Genomic DNA, 17189 nt, shown 5'->3' on the forward strand with positions numbered 1-17189 from the left:
CTATTCAATTCGGAATGAAATTCTAGGAGCTCATCCTCCGTACTATGCCATATAAAAAACACATAATCTATATGCCTCCACCAGACCTGGACACGTGTCCAGGCTGGGGGGGTATATATATGTGTTTCTTCGATGAAATTCATGAATGTGTTGGCGTAGCTATGGGCCATATGGGACCCCATAGCTATCCTATGTCGTTGACGATAACACACACCCTTGTACAGAAAGATGTTTTTATGCAAAATGTTCTCAAGCAATGTCATAACAAAAGTTAAACAGCTATTTGATTTGCCGTAGTTGCCAATGATCTCCTAGTTGCCTCCAGTCCAACATCATGTCTGATGATAGTATACAATTTTAGGGACAGACTTGTTAAATTTGGAAGGCATCCAGTGGGTAAATCAACACAGTGTATGTTTATCCCCATCAAGAAAGGATGTTTTCCCTGTATGAGCTGTGCTAATTGTAGCAATCTCATCAGGGGCAATAAATTCACACATCCGAGCACTGGGCATACGTATTATATTAATAACAGGTTCTCTTGTCTCTCCTTGTTTGTAATCTATATAATCACATGCCCGTGTTGGCTGGTCTACATCGGGAAGACCACAACAGAAGTTAAACTATGTATTGCCAAACACAAAAGTACGATCTGAACTGGCAATAAAGATGCCCCTGTTGCTAAACATTTTTTAGAGGCAGGACACACTGTGTGTCAATTGCGATACAGAATTATTGATGGAATTCCGAAATTGTATCAAGGGGGGAATAGAGAAAGTCAACCTAAGTGGTTGGAGCTCCATGAATAAGGAGTAGCTGCTGTTCTTTATGTGGAAAATCTCAAAAGCCTTTATGAATAGAAGTGCCACATAAAAAGTCAGATGCTATGCAGAACGCATTTCGATTCTATAACCAAGATTCTTGGTTATAGAATCGAAATGCGTTCTGCATAGCATCTGACTTTTTATGTGACACTTCTAATAATAAAGGCTTTTGAGATATTCCACATAAAGAACAAAGCTACTCCTTATTCATTTTGCGTGTGCCGTAGTGGACTTAATGGCGAAGCTGTCCTTGTGGGATTTCTGAGCAGACTGCTGAAGTGGAAGCAGCACAAGAACTTACGGGTGAGCTATTTCTTTTTCTTCTTTGCAGGTCGGAGCTCCAATGGATTTTCAACTTGGATTCCTTGCACTCCCATGGTCTTAATTTGGAGTATAACCCAGACTCCTCCTTGTGAGGGTTCAGAGACACAGGGGGGGGCGATTTTAACCTGCGTTTTTCTGCACGTCATAAAATTCGCACTAGATAGAACCAATGCTTTTCAATAGCAGCGGTCACATGTGCGAATTTTACATGCGAAAAAACGCCTGTGGCGAAAATTATAGGTCACCGGTTCCCAGAATGCATGTAACTGCGGCAACCCGGTGTCCTATGTATGGGAAACACCTTGAGCTCAATGGGGCCGGCGGCAGCCATGCCGACCCCATTGAGAACATATACTGAAGATCGCTCTCCTCTGCCACAGCTGTGGCAGAGGAGCGCAATGTTCTCCCATTGAATTTAATGGAGCCGGCATATGTAAAAAAAATGTGTAAAAAATAAAAAATAAAAAAATTTATACTCACCTCTCTGCAGCTGCCGGGGCTCAGCCGCGTCCAGCCGGCTCTTCTCCTGCACTGCTCTAAGTAGTATTCAGCTGAATGGGCTGCCTCTGATTGGCTGAGCGCAGGGACCAATCAGAGACAGCTCTCAGCTGTCAATCAATAGCTGAGAGCTGTCTCTGATTGGCAGAGCCCTTCAGTTATGCGTTCAAAAATTTGTGCGTCAAAACGCCCATGTGACTGAGCCCTGAGTCGATAGAATGGGTTTAATGAAGGAATATGGTTTAAGGGTGCAGATAGGCATCCATGCTCTTTGGGCGTTGATGCCTATATATACTCCACTATTACACGGAATATGGGAACATGTGTTAGGTCTTTCAACCTTATCTTTGATAGTATGTTTTGTATTGATTTGTCTTATTTTTCTTTGCCTCCTTCCTGCTTCTCCTCCTCCTATTTTCAGTTTCTCATTGGCAGGTGGCATACCTCACGGCTGGTGCTGCTATTCTTTCTACATTATGATTGCTGATATACAAATTTGACGACTGGGTGTGTGGTCATGTTATATGTTTAACCATTCATATTGACCAAATGAGTTGCCTGTTTTGGTTGTGATTTTATCAATGCACATTATTTGTTGACTCAATAAAGATTATTGCATGAAACATACAATATATATATATCTATGTTTTTTAAACTTAGGTTATTGCATGAAGCGCTTATACTATTTGATGTCTCTTTATTTAGGCTGTTGTAATATACAAAGTGACACACGTGCTATTTACCATATACTATGCAGTTATTGATGGATGATAACATCGGCTCTATACCTGTGGGCCATGTGTAATGTGATGGATCAGCTTAATACTGTAGCATGGGAGTGAGTGTTGATGAGCCTAATGTGGTTGATAATATATATGGCTATCCCATGCTATCTGATTCCATACATATATAAAAAGTCATGGCTGCAGTCTTGCCAGTGTACGTGCCTGTCCTCATCTAGGCGTCCTGTTGTAAAGGTTAGGTCAGGCCCCTGCTGCTTGATGTGTTACAGCGCGTTGGTGGCTGGGCATGCACGGGATTGTGAGCTCTAAGTACTGGGTATCAGGTTGTTATGGATGTCCAGCGCATGCGCTGTGGCATCGCATATGGGTAGCGTCTAGGGATGAGCGAACGTGTCCGTTACGGACACATCCGCACCCGGACACCGGCTTTGCCGAACACTGCAGTGTTCGCGCGTAAGTGTCCGGGTGCCGCCGGGGGGCGGGGAGATGCGCGGCGGCGCGGGCGGCAGTAGCGGGGAACAGGGGGGAGCCCTCTCTCTCTCCCTCTCCCCCCCACTCCCCGCCGCACCCCCCCGCGCTGCCACGGCGGCCCCCGAACTTTTTCGCCCGAACACTGAAGTGTTCGCAAAGTTCGGTGTTCGGGCGAAAAAGGGGCGGAGCCGAACGTGTTCGCTCATCTCTAGTAGCGTCAGGTCTTGTGAGGTTTGCTCCGTACATTACAGGGGACTGATTGACGGCACACTGCTCACACACACCTGTGAGTTACGTTATTAGTGGACGCTCCTGCCGTGGGATGCATCTACCCATGGGAGGGTAAGATTCGTGAGGGGAGTGTGTTACTGTGATTGGGTCTTGGGTGTCTCCTCTGTGTATGTATATGTCAGTGTATGCTTATGTACTTATGCTTGATAAAGACTGATACTATGTCGAAACGTCGCATGTTTTAGTTTCAAAGGGTTTTTATTGTTTTTTGTAATCATACATATGATAGGCTTATAACATTCTAAAGTTCCCTCGCAGGGGGCCAAATATTGCTATCAAATGTAGTATTTGACTATATCGGCTATATCTGTTAAATCTACATGGATTCTTGGAAGAGCTCCTGAGAGCTGCACCTGTTTGTATATTGGATTCTTTGTTTTTGGCTGAGGGGTCTGAGGTCATTTTTGGAGCATGCACCACGTCTGAGTATTTCCCCACGTATGGTGAGAATTAGAGTGCTGGTGATTATTACTATACATTACTGAATTTATGATGGACCCAAGTCACCTGGCACCTGCTGGAGGTTTGGAATTAACACTTCACCTGGTAGATGGTACTCCAGGTACCTCGGACATATTTGTATACACACAGGCAGATGCAGACAGAATTTTATCTGAGACCGACACTGATTGTTCTTTCTTAAGTTTTTCAAATGTACGGATTTTGCTGAGGAAATGTGAGGTCATGAACAAAAGACTCATCTCCTTTCGGTTGCATGCCGTGACTTTGAAAAAATATTATACATATAAAACACATTCAAAGGGGGTTGAGATCTCAACTACGACTCACACTCATAATGAAGGATACTGATTTCTGTACCAAATTTGCTAACATCCGTAATAAGTATGCTTTTGACCTTATTTTGTTGAATCTCGAGTTTTTTCATAAAGAGATCTCTACATGCTAAGAAAGGGAATTGGAATTCACACACTGCAGAGGGTTGGCACGGCCAGGCAGCGACCCTCTTTAAAAGGGGCGGGGTGATAGCCCATAATGCTGTACAGAAGCAATGAGAAATCCAATCCTGTGCCACCTCCATCAGGAGCTGCACACGTGGGCATAGCAATGGGGAACCCATGTGCCACACACTATTCATTCTGTCAAGGTGTCTGCATGCCCCAGTCAGACTGGGGTTCTTTAGGAGTGGACACATGCAGTTACAACTCCGTGTGGACCGACAGCATGGGTGGGTGCCAGGAAGCCACCGGCGGTACATAAATATATCCCATTGCAGTGCCCAGCACAGCTGAGGTAACGTCAGGTTTAATGCAGGTGGTCTTCGGCCCACACTGCATGCCCCAGTCTGACCAGGGTTTTTAATACATAGACACTGGCAGGTACAAATCCCTAATGTGAAGTCCCTGTGGACCCACAGCATGGGTGGCTCCCTGGAACCCACCGGCGGTACATAAATAAATCCCATTGCAGTGCCCATCACAGCTGAGCTAACGTCAGGTTTAATGCAGGTGGGCTTTGGCCCACACTGCATGCCCCAGTCAGACTGGGGTTCTTTAGAAGTGGACACATGCAGTTACAACTCCGTGTGGACCGACAGCATGGGTGGGTGCCAGGAAGCCACCGGCGGTACATAAATATATCCCATTGCAGTGCCCAGCACAGCTGAGGTAACGTCCGATTAAATGCAGGTGGTCTTCGGCCCACACTGCATGCCCCAATCAGACTGGGGTTCTTTAGAAGTGGACACATGCAGTTACAACTCCATGTGGGCCGACAGCATGGGTGGCTCCCTGGAACCCACCGGCGGTACATAAATATATCCCATTGCAGTGCCCAGCACAGCTGAGGTAACGTCAGCTGTAATGCAGGTGGGCTAAAAATTAATTTGATTACACTGTAGGCAAGGGCCCCCAAAAATTGGTGTACCAACAGTACTAATGTACGTCAGAAAAATTTCCCATGCCCAACCAAGAGGGCAGGTGAAACCCATTAATCGCTTTGGTTAATGTGGCTTAATTTGTAACTAGGCCTGTAGGCGGCCCAGTTAAAATAAAAATTGGTTCAGGTGCAAGTTTCAACGCTTTATTGCATTGAGAATTGAAACGTATAAACATTGTTTACAAAAGTTATATGACTGAGCCTTGTGGGCCTAAGAAAAATTGCCCGTTCGGCGTGATTACATGAGGTTTCAGGAGGAGGAGCTGGAGGAGGAGGATAAATATAATACACAGATTGATGAAGCTAAAAGGTCCCTGTTTTTATGGTTATAAAGAACGATGCTTCCATCCGCGGGTGCCGCCCTGCGTATTGTTTAGGTATCGCTGCTGTCTGCTGGTGGAGAAGAGAACTCTGGGGAAATCCAGGCTTTGTTCATCTTTATGATTGTAAGCCTGTTGGCACTGTCGGTTGACCGGCGGGTACGCTTATCCGTGATGATTCCCCCAGCCGCACTAAACACCCTCTCTGACAAGACGCTAGCCGCAGGACAAGCAAGCACCTCCAGGGCATACAGCGCGAGTTCAGGCCACGTGTCCAGCTTCGACACCCAGTAGTTGTAGGGGGCAGAGGCGTCACGGAGGACGGTTGTGCGATCTGCTACGTACTCCCTCACCATCCTTTTACAGTGCTCCCGCCGACTCAGCCTTGACTGGGGAGCGGTGACACAGTCTTGCTGGGGAGCCATAACGCTGTCAAAGGCCTTGGAGAGTGTTCCCCTGCCTGTGCTGTACATGCTTCCTGATCGCCGCGCCTCCCGTGCTACCTGGCCCTCGGAACTGCGCCTTCTGCCACTAGCGCTGTCGGATGGGAATTTTACCATCAGTTTGTCCGCCAGGGTCCTGTGGTATAGCATCACTCTCGAACCCCTTTCCTCTTCGGGTATGAGAGTGGAAAGGTTCTCCTTATACCGTGGGTTGAGCAGTGTGTACACCCAGTAATCCGTAGTGGCCAGAATGCGTGTAACGTGAGGGTCACGAGAAAGGCATCCTAACATGAAGTCAGCCATGTGTGCCAGGGTACCTGTACGCACTAGGAAGATCACTTTCAGGATCCTCCTCCTCCTCCTCAGGCCATACACGCTGAAAGGATGACAGGCAAGCAGCATGGGTACCCTCAGCAGTGGGCCAAGCTGTCTCTTTTCCCTCCTCCTCATGCTCCTCCCCCTGCTCCTCCTCCTCAACGCGCTGAGATATAGACAGGAGGGTGCTCTGACTATCCAGCGACATACTGTCTTCCCCCGCCTCCGTTTCCTAGCGCAAAGTGTCTGCCTTTATGTTTTGCAGGGAACTTCTCAAGAGGCATAGCATAGGAATGGTGACGCTAATGATTGCAGCATCCCCGCTCACCATCTGGGTAGACTCCTCAAAGTTTCCAAGGACCTGGCAGATGTCTGCCAACCAGGCCCACTCTTCTGTAAAGAATTGAGGAGGCTGACTCCCACTACGCCGCCCATGTTGGAGTTGGTATTCCACTAGAGCTCTATGCTGCTCATAGAGCCTGGCCAACATGTGAAGCGTAGAGTTCCACCGTGTGGGCACGTCGCACAGCAGTCGGTGCACTGGCAGATTAAACCGATGTTGCAGGGTGCGCAGGGTGGCAGCGTCCGTCTTGGACTTGCGGAAATGTGTGTTGAGCCGGCGCACCTTTCCGAGCAGGTCTGACAAGCGTGGGTAGCTTTTTAGAAAGCGCTGAACCACCAAATTAAAGACGTGGGCCAGGCATGGCACGTGCGTGAGGCTGCCGAGCTGCAGAGCCGCCACCAAGTTACGGCCATTGTCACACACGACCATGCCCGGTTGGAGGCTCAGCGGCGAAAGCCAGCGGTCGGTCTGCTCTGTCAGACCCTGCAGCAGTTCGTGGGCCGTGTGCCTCTTCTCTCCTAAGCTGAGTAGTTTCAGCATGGCCTGCTGACGCTTGCCCACCGCCGTGCTGCCACGCTGCGCGACACCGACTGCTGGCGACGTGCTGCTGCTGACACATCTTGATTGCGAGACAGAGGTTGCGTAGGAGGAGGAGGAGGGTGGTTTAGTGGAGGAAGCATACACCGCCGCAGATACCAGCACCGAGCTGGGGCCCGCAACTCTAGGGGTGGGTAGGACGTGAGCGGTCCTAGGCTCTGACTCGGTCCCAGCCAGCCTCCACTAAATTCACCCAATGTGCCATCAGGGAGATATAGTGGCCCTGCCCGCCTGTGCTTGTCCACGTGTCCGTTGTTAAGTGGACCTTGGCAGTAACCGCATTGGTGAGGGCGCGTACAATGTTGCGGGAGACGTGGTCGTGCAGGGCTGGGACGGCACATCGGGAAAAGTAGTGGCGACTGGGAACCGAATAGCGCGGGGCCGCCGCCACCGCCATCATGTTTTTGAAAGCCTCCGTTTCCACAAGCCTATACGGCAGCATCTCCAGGCTGATCAATTTTGCAATGTGCACGTTTAACGCTTGAGCGTGCGGGTGCGTGGAAGCGTACTTGCGCTTGCGCTCAAACACTTTCGGTAGCGACGGCTGGACGGTGCGCTGAGAGACATTGGTGGATGGGGCCGAGGACAGCGGAGGTGAGGGTGTGGGTGCAGGCCGGGAGACGGTAGTGCCTGTGTCCGGAGAGGGGGGTTGGATCTCAGTGGCAGGTTGGGGCCCAGGGGGAGAGGCAGCGGTGCAAACCGGAGGCGGTGAACGGCCTTCGTCCCACCTTGTGGGGTGCTTGGCCATCATATGCCTGCGCATGCTGGTGGTGGTGAGGCTGGTGGTGGTGGCTCCCCGGCTGATCTTGGCGCGACAAAGGTTGCACACCACGGTTCGTTGGTCGTCTGCACTCTCAGTGAAAAACTGCCAGACCTTTGAGCACCTCGGCCTCTGCAGGGTGGCATGGCGCGAGGGGGCGCTTTGGGAAACAGTTGGTGGATTATTCGGTCTGGCCCTGCCTCTACCCTGGCCACCGCACTGCCTATTCCAACCTGCCCTGCTGCTGCACTTGCCTCCCCCTCTGAAGACCTGTCCTCAGTAGGCTTAGCAAACCAGGTGGGGTCAGTCACCTCATCGTCCTGCTGCTCTTCCTCCGAATCCTCTGTGCGCTCCTCCCTCGGACTTACTGCAATTACTACTACCTGAGTGATAGACAACTGTGTCTCATCGTCGTCGTCCTCCTCACCCACTGAAAGCTCTTGAGACAGTTGCCGGAAGTCCCCAGCCTCATCCCCCGGACCCCGGGAACTTTCCAAAGGTTGGGCATCGGTCACGACAAACTCCTCCGGTGGGATAGGAACCATTGCTTCCCATTCTGGGCAGGGGTCCGAGAACAGTTCCTGGGAGTCTGCCTGCTCCTCAGAATGTGTCATTGTAATGGAGTGAGGAGGCTGGGAGGAAGGAGGAGCAGCAGCCAGAGGATTCAGAGTTGCAGCAGTGGACGGCGTAGAACTCTGGGTGGTTGATAGATTGCTGGATGCACTTTCTGCCATCCACGACAGGACCTGCTCACACTGCTCATTTTCTAATAAAGGTCTACCGCGTGGACCCATTAATTGTGAGATGAATGTGGGGACGCCAGAAACGTGCCTCTCTCCTAATCCCGCAACAGTCGGCTGCGATACACCTGGATCAGGAGCTCGGCCTGTGCCCACACCTTCACTTGAGCCTTCGCGTCCTCGCCCGCGTCCACGTCCTCTAGGCCTACCCCTACCCCTCAGTATGGTGTATTACCAGTAGTGCAGAAACAGAACGCTGTAATTAAATGTGCCGCTTATTGGCCTGTGGTTGGAGGCTGACTTCGCTTACGGAACGCACAGCAGAGCCAGGAAAGAATTTTGCGCAAGCCTGTAGTGAGACATCGGTGCGTATGACTGAGCTATTGGACTTCACAGCGCAGAAGCAGTCAAGTGTCCAAAGGCCACTAGTAGGCCTTAAGTATTTTGCTTCTATTTTTTTAAAGGCTGAGCTGAGACAGCAGACAGATAGTGTAGGCAGCGTATATATGTATACTGTTTCCCTGTGGATGGGATGACGGCGGTGATGTAAAGGGCAACGCAGAGCCAGGAGACAATTTTGCGCAAGCCTGCTGTAACACTTAGCTGCGTATTAATTAGGACTACTACCCCCAGCAGACACGCAGTACACTGAAGACGGTCACAGGCAGCCCAAATATAGTATTTTTCCCAAATTTGTTTGAAAAAGCCCACTGCCTATATAGACAGTATATCTCTTTCACCTTTCCCACTGTCCCTGCCTCACCAGTACTGGCCCTATACTATGTAAAATTACTGCAGACTGTTTCCCTCTGGACGGGATGACGGCGGTGATGTAAGAGGCAATGCAGAGCCAGGAAACAATTTAGCGCACGCCTGTAGTGAGACGTAGGTGCGTATGACTCAGCTAGTGGAATTCACAGCGCTGAAGCAGTCAAGTGGCTAAACGCCACTAGTAGGCCTTAAGTATTTTACTTCTATTTTTTGAAAGGCTGAGCTGAGACAGCAGACAGATACTGTAGGCAGTGTATATATGTATACTGTTTCCCTCTGGACGGGATGATGGCGGTGATGTAAAGGGCAACGCAGAGCCAGGAAACAATTTAGCGCACACCTGTAGTGAGACGTAGGTGCGTATGACTCAGCTAGTGGAATTCACAGCGCTGAAGCAGTCAAGTGGCCGAACGCCACTAGTAGGCCTTAAGTATTTTGCTTCTATTTTTTGAAAGGCTGAGCTGAGACAGCAGACAGGTACTGTTGGCAGCGTATATATGTATACTGTTTCCCTCTGGACGGGATGACGGCGGTGATGTAAAGGGCAACGCAGAGCCAGGAAACAATTTTGCGCAAGCCTGCTGTAACATTTAGCTGCGTATTAATTAGGACTACTACCCCCAGAAGACACGCAGTACACTGAAGACGGTCACAGGCAGCCCAAAGATAGTATTTTTCCCAAATTTGTTTGAAAAAGCCCACTGCCTATATAGACAGTATATCTCTTTCACCTTTCCCACTGTCCCTGCCTCACCAGTACTGGCCCTATACTATGTACAATGACTGCAGACTGAGGACGCAATGCTCTGCACGCCCGATATACAAAAAAAAAAAAAATGTGCAACACTGCTAAAAGCAGCCTCAACAGTACTGCACACAGTCAGATGTGGCCCTAAGAAGGACCGTTGGGGTTCTTGAAGCCTAAAATAACTCCTAACGCTCTCCCTATAGCAGCAGCATCAGCAGCACTTTCCCTGATCTATGTCAGAATGCATCTGTGGCGAGCCGCGGGAGGGGCCGATTTAAATACTCCGGTGACACCTGATCTCCCCAGCCACTCACTGCAGGGGGGTGGTATAGGGCTGGAACATCACAGGAGGAAGTTGTAATGCCTTCCCTGTCTTTCTATTGGCCAGAAAAGCGCGCTAATGTCTCAGAGATGAAAGTGAAAGTAACTCGAACATCGCGTGGTGCTCGTCTCGAGTAACGAGCATCTCGAACACCCTAATACTCGAACGAGCATCAAGCTCTGACGAGTACGTTCGCTCATCTCTAATTTATACCTCCCCAGCCTGGACACATGTCCAGGTCTGGTGGAGGTATATAGATGATGTGTTTTTATATGGCGTGGAACGGAGGATAAGCTCCTAGCATTTCATTCCGAATTGACTATCAATTATTCACGAAACCACATACAGTTTTTGGATGTATTGGTTACAAAGTCGGAAGGTTTATTAAAGACAGACGGATACCAAAAAATGACAGATCGGAATAAAGTGTTGAATTTTAAGAGCCAACATCCGCCAGGAATTTTGAAATCTTTACCCTGAAGCCAAATGCTCAGAATCAAACGTATAGTAGATGAAAATCATTTGGATTATCGCCTGGACCAGATGTGCGGTAGATTTTTGGGAAGGGGTTATCCCGAAAAACTTATTAAGGATTAAGGATGAGCGAGTATACTCACTAAGGCACTACTCGCTCGAGTAATGTGCCTTAGATGAGTATCTCCCTGCTCGTCCTTAAAGATTCGGGGGCCGCCACGGGGCGGGGAGCTGCAGGGGAGAGTAGGGAGGAACGGAGGGGAGATCTCTCCCTCTCTCCCACCCGCTCTCCCTTGCTCCCCGCCGCGACTCACCCGTCAGCCGCGGCGGTCCCCGAATCTTTATGGACGAGCAGGGAGATACTCGTCTAAGGCACATTACTTGAGCGAGTAGTGCCTTAGCGAGTATACTCACTCATCCTTATTAAGGATCTTTGTTCAAAAGCACAGGCTGTTCTACAGGATCCTCTTTTTGATTCAGACAAATGTAAGAAAAATAACGATCATGTCCCATTTGTGTCAACTTTTGGGATCCAGAGTGGTCAAGTGTCACGGATTTTGATGAAGCACTGGCCTATATTAGGTCAGTGTTTCCTATGATAACTGGATTCAGCATGCCTCGACTTATGGCATACCGTAAGAGCCCCAATTTTAGGGACAGACCTGTTAAAACTGGAAGGCATCCAACGGGTAAAACGACACAGAGTACGTTTATCCCCGTCAAGAGAGGATATTTCCTCTGTATGAGCTGTGCTAGTTTTATCAATCTCATCAGGGGCAATAAATTCGCACATCCAAGCACTGGGCATACGTACTATATTAATAACAGGTTCTCTTGTCTCTCCTCGTTTGTACTTTATATGATCACATGCCCGTGTGGGCTGGTGGTCTACATCAGAGAGACCACAACAGAAGTTAAACTACGTATTGCGAAACACAAAAGTACAATCAGAACTGGCAATAAAGATGCCCCTGTTGCTAAACATTTTTTTAGAGGCAGGACACACTGTGTCAATTGCGATACAGAATTCTTGATGGAATTCCAAAATTGTATCGAAGAGGGGGGAAAAGAGAAAGTCAATTTAAGTGGTTGGAGCTCCAATGGATTTTCAACTTGGATTTCTCGCACCCCTGTGGTCCTAATCTGGAGTATAATCCAGGCTCCTTCTTGTGGGATAGAATGGGTTTAATGAGGGAATATAGTTTGAGGGTGCAGATAGGCATCCATGCTCTTTGGGCGTTGATGCCTATGTATACTCCACTATTACACGGAATATGGGAACATGTGTTAGGTCTTTTCAACTTTGTCTTTGATAGTATGTTATTATGTCTGTTATTTATATTGATTTGTCTTATTTTTCTTTGCCTTCTTCCTGCTCCTCCTCCTCCTATTTTCAGTTTCTCATTGGCAGGTGGCGTACCCCACGGCTAGTGCTGCTATTAGGCGGATACTGTTTACGTTATGATTGATGATATACAAATTTAACAACTGGGTGTGTGGTCATATTATATGTTTAACTATTCATATTGACCAAATGAGTTGCCTGTTATGGTTGTGATTTTATCTATGATCATTATTTGTTTATTATACTTGTTTGACTGAGTAAAGATTATTGCATGAAACATATTATATATATCCATCTTTTTTAAGCTTAAGTTAATGCATGAAGCTGTTATACTATTAGATGTCTATTTATTTAGGCTGTTGTAATTTACGAAGTGACACACGTGCTATTTATCACATAATATGCAGTTATTGATGGATGATGACATGGGCTCTATACCTGTGGGCCATGTGTAATGTGATGGATCAGCTTAATACTGTAGGATGAGAGTCAGTGTTGATGAGCCTTATGTGGTTGATAGACATAATTCTGCTGTCCTGCTGTCTAGGTTATGTCATGCCTGCTCTGCTGGATGTGTTACAGCGTGTTGGTGGCTGGGCATGCGCAGGATTGTGCGTACTAAGTACCGAGTCTGGCATTGTTATGGATGTCCAGCGCATGCGCTATGGCGTTGCATATAGGTAGCGTCGGGTCCCATGATGTTTGCTCCGTACATTACAGGGGAATGATTGGTGGCACACTGCTCACACACACCTGTGAGCTACGATATTAGTGGACGCACCTACCATGGGATGCATCTGCCAATGGGAGGGTAAGATTCGTGAGGGGAGTGTGTTACTGTGATTGGGTCTTGGGTGTCTGCTATGTGTATTTATATGTCAGTGTATGCTTATGTACTCATGCATGATAAAGACTGCTACTATGTCGAAACGTCACATCTTTTAACTATGGAGTGGAATAAAGAACATACTTTTTTAATCTACATGGATTCTTGGAAGAGTTCCTGAGTACTGTACCTGTTTGTATATTATATTGTCATAAATTGTCATAAATAATGTCTTATATGGCCATAAATTGAATTCATGGATGCAGTGATAGCAATTTATATATTTTTGATGCAATAACTTGGAAATGGTTTCTTTTAACTTTTACAATTTTTTAAATGTATTAATAATTAAAAAAAAAACTTTATTAATCTCATTTTTACCATACTCTCCATAGGGGACTTGGCGATCATCTGATCAAATGGGCAATATATTGAAGTACTTCATTATTACAGTATATAATGCATTTGCAGGCATTCTTTTAAGTCTTTCCATGAGAAGGGCTTCATAGAAAGACATTTATGGCAGATCTGTGGGTCTTCACAAGGCCCCAAGTTGAAATGCTAACCAAACAACAGCTTACAATCTTGTCATAGGCAGACTGTTTGGGTAACAGAGGGAGCCCCCTTATTCTGTTGGGTCATTTCCGGATTTATAATAGGGAACAGTAATGCATTGTATAAAACAATCTGTAGTAGGAAGGTCAACAGTAATAGGAATACTATAGGACAGTGTTTACTGACTGCATTTGGAAGGACATCTGAGTAAATCTTAGGTATTCTTAAAACAACTTTGATGACTTGATTACATTGCAAACACATGAATCAACGAGGCGTACTTTCCTAACGTATCTTTGCCTATCATGTCTTCATCAAAATGATTGCAGATTATGTGACCAAAGGTTTGTAGTAATTTCCTTGCAGCTTCATCAGTGGATTTTCCCTGGAAGAAGTGAAAAAATACTAATTATCAGATCATATGTAACTGGTTACTTAACCCCTTAAGGACCAGACACTTTTTAGGGGTTTTACCCATGTAGTGGTTTAACTGTCCTATTTTTTTTTTCCTTCAGCTACCAAAATTATTTAATATTTGCTGTGTTTTGTTTTCTGTGACATATAGGACTATTTTTTAAATATCTTTTTCACTTTTCTTCCGTTCTTTAGTTTTATTGGGGGCAAATAAATTGTTATTTTTTAAACATTTATAGTTTTTTTAAAATTAGTATACACTAAAATAAAGTATGGGAATTGGTTCCTCATTTTGTTTTGGACATTTTGATATGTATGTATGGTTTTGGATTACAGGGCGCATACGGCGACTGTTTTGGTTGGCGTCGGCTTTGGGTTATCTTCTTTCTTATGTATATATTTTATTTTATTCTGTAATTTTGTTTTACTTATTTATTTATGTTTTTTTACTATCTGTGTCCCACATTACATCATATAAGATTTCTGGGGGATATTCACATGTTTTTTTAAAAATTTAATTTGACATTTTTCCACTGTAGCTGGGAGCCCCAGTTACAGGGAAAACATCCACCTATAGTGACAATAGTCACTGGCAGAGCTGGTCACATGACCGCCGACTCGCGTAGTGGAATTAACACTTCCACTTTCACTCTTTAGTACATAGCGCTCATTGAGCACTATGTACTCGGAAAAGGAGAAGGCAGAAGGGGCTAAAAAACACTTTTCCCTCTTTCTCCGGGTTAACAGCTGACAACCCGTCCTGTGTCTGATTGATTGCAGAAGTGGGGGCTTTAATCCTGCGCCATATTTTTACTATCGGCTGGAATTAAATTTACTGTGCTTGGTCCTTAATGGGTTAAGTCATTTTCTCATAATAACCCCCTTATCCCAGTGAGTAATAATACTGCTTTTGCTCCAACTTAGTAATATTAGCAACTTTTATGTCCCTATTAAGTCATAATATTCCTCTTATGCCCCCACGCAATCATAATTCCCCCATTCAGTAATAATGCCTCTTATATGTACTAGAATTTTAAAAAACTGCTGTAGTCCGCACAGCACTGATTCCTCACTGACTTTCGGGTAGCGTGATCATGTGATAAGCACACGTAATTGCTGCAACCAGTTCTCAGCCTTACCAACGCTAAATCCAAGGATTGGCTGCAGCTATTACGTGTGCTTACCACGCATTCGAGCTACCCAGAAGTCAGCGGGAGACCAGTGCTACGCAGACTGTAGAGGCAGCGAGTGTACTGCGCACACAGTTATGATCTCACGCACACAGTCATTGCAGTGGGACTATAATTTTTTAATTCCCCGCTGTTTCATAGCGGGGTTGCATATGAATCGCTGCCCATATGTAATGTGTTGCGTATGGACAGCGTTGTATACGTTGCCCAAAGAAAAGAATAGGGTATGCCAAGAAATACAGCATGCTGTGATCTATTTCTCACGGGCATCTACCCACAGTGTTTACACACTCATGTGAATTGATCAATGAAAGTCTATTTACTTTCATTAATTGTGTTAACCACATGTCTCACGGTCATTCATAGCGTGCGTAATACATAATGAAAATCTGGTTATGTGAATGGGCCCAAATGGTCCATTTACACGAGATGAGCTGTCAGGCAAACAAGGCTTGTCCCAGTGATGCTCGCTCCTGTGCTGTTATATAGGTGCGATTATCGCTGGCATTATAGTAACCTAGTAGGTAAGGCCGAAAACAGACATATGTCTATCCAGTTCAGCCTATTACCCCCCAATGTTGATCCAGAGGAAGGCAAAAAAAACAGCAATGGGATAGAAGCCAATTTTCCCCATTTATGAAAAAGTGCTGCTGGCATGGAGATGGAGTGGGCTGGAGAGCGTTCTTCCCTCGCCCGCATCCATTCACAGTAAGCACACAGTTGTTCAGAAGGGAACGACTGCTGTTGACACTAAGTGGCTCGTTGTTCAGTTTTCTGCATGCAGAAACTGAACAACTGAACAACTCTTGCTCAGTCGCTGCAGGTATTTACGCGGGAGCTTGAACGATTTTGAGCAATAATCGTCCTGTGTAAAAGGGCCATTACTGGATCTTGGTTGGCACCTCTCTTATTAAAAGGGTTGTCTGTGATGAGATTTAGGACTGGAAACGAATAATCTTATTCTGTAACATGATTTTGGAGAACTATACACATGATTGACAGTTTACTTACTGGAATTCACACACATATCTTGAGGGACAAGAACTACTAGTAATGTGGTAATTTACAGAAAATAATTACAGGACATCAATTGCATTCGTTGTCTGTGAAATGACCTACGGAAGCGGTTGTCTGTGAGACACGTAGTTACAACATAGTTTGCTTAAAATGATTACAGTAATCAAGTAGCATAGCAAATAATGTCAAACTAAGGTCAAATAGCAAAAAACAAAAACACTAGTTTTTATACTTGGATTTCTCGTACATCATTTTTTAAAAATCATTTGCTATGAATTAAATGGATTGTTTCAAACACAGAAAATTGATGGCAGGTCCATGTAGTGTTCAACATAGTCCATCTAGTCTGCCCTTATAAGGTGTGGTCAAAAAGACTGATCCAGCGCTATATCTCAATACTGGTGTCCTATGTTGAAATAATAGTAGTGTACTTAAATAGGAAGGCACGCATGTGCTACACAATGGTATGGCGGAGGGGCCCCATGGGGGCCCCGGAATATGGATTTCAATTTTGTGTTGTGACCCCTGTAAGAGATAGAGGGTAAAACACTCTCTCTAAAACCCGTGGGACTGCTGCTATGACTAAACTAAGGAAAGCGTACTTAAAGTGTCTTGTCCTATGAAGTTATGGAAACACCATAGCACAGCCACCGTCTCTACAACTCGGGAGCTGCAGTAACTCGCTGTGCTGCGCTATTTCCATAACTCCCATTCACTTCTATGTGAATTACAGAAACAGCGTAGGGCACCCTGTTCATCTATTTCATACTACTGGATGCCAAATACAGCCGGGCTGGGGAATTAGGTTGGACCTACATCCAGCAGACTTTCATGGCATATTCTAGAATCATAGAATGGTAGAGTTGGAAGCGACCTCCAGGGTCATCAGGTCCAACCCCCTGCTCAGTGCAGGATTCACTAAATCATCCCAGACAGATGTTTGAAGACTTCCATTGAAGGAT

This window comes from Eleutherodactylus coqui, chromosome 1 (assembly GCF_035609145.1).
Source record: "Eleutherodactylus coqui strain aEleCoq1 chromosome 1, aEleCoq1.hap1, whole genome shotgun sequence".
Classification (NCBI taxonomy): Eukaryota; Metazoa; Chordata; class Amphibia; order Anura; family Eleutherodactylidae; genus Eleutherodactylus; species Eleutherodactylus coqui.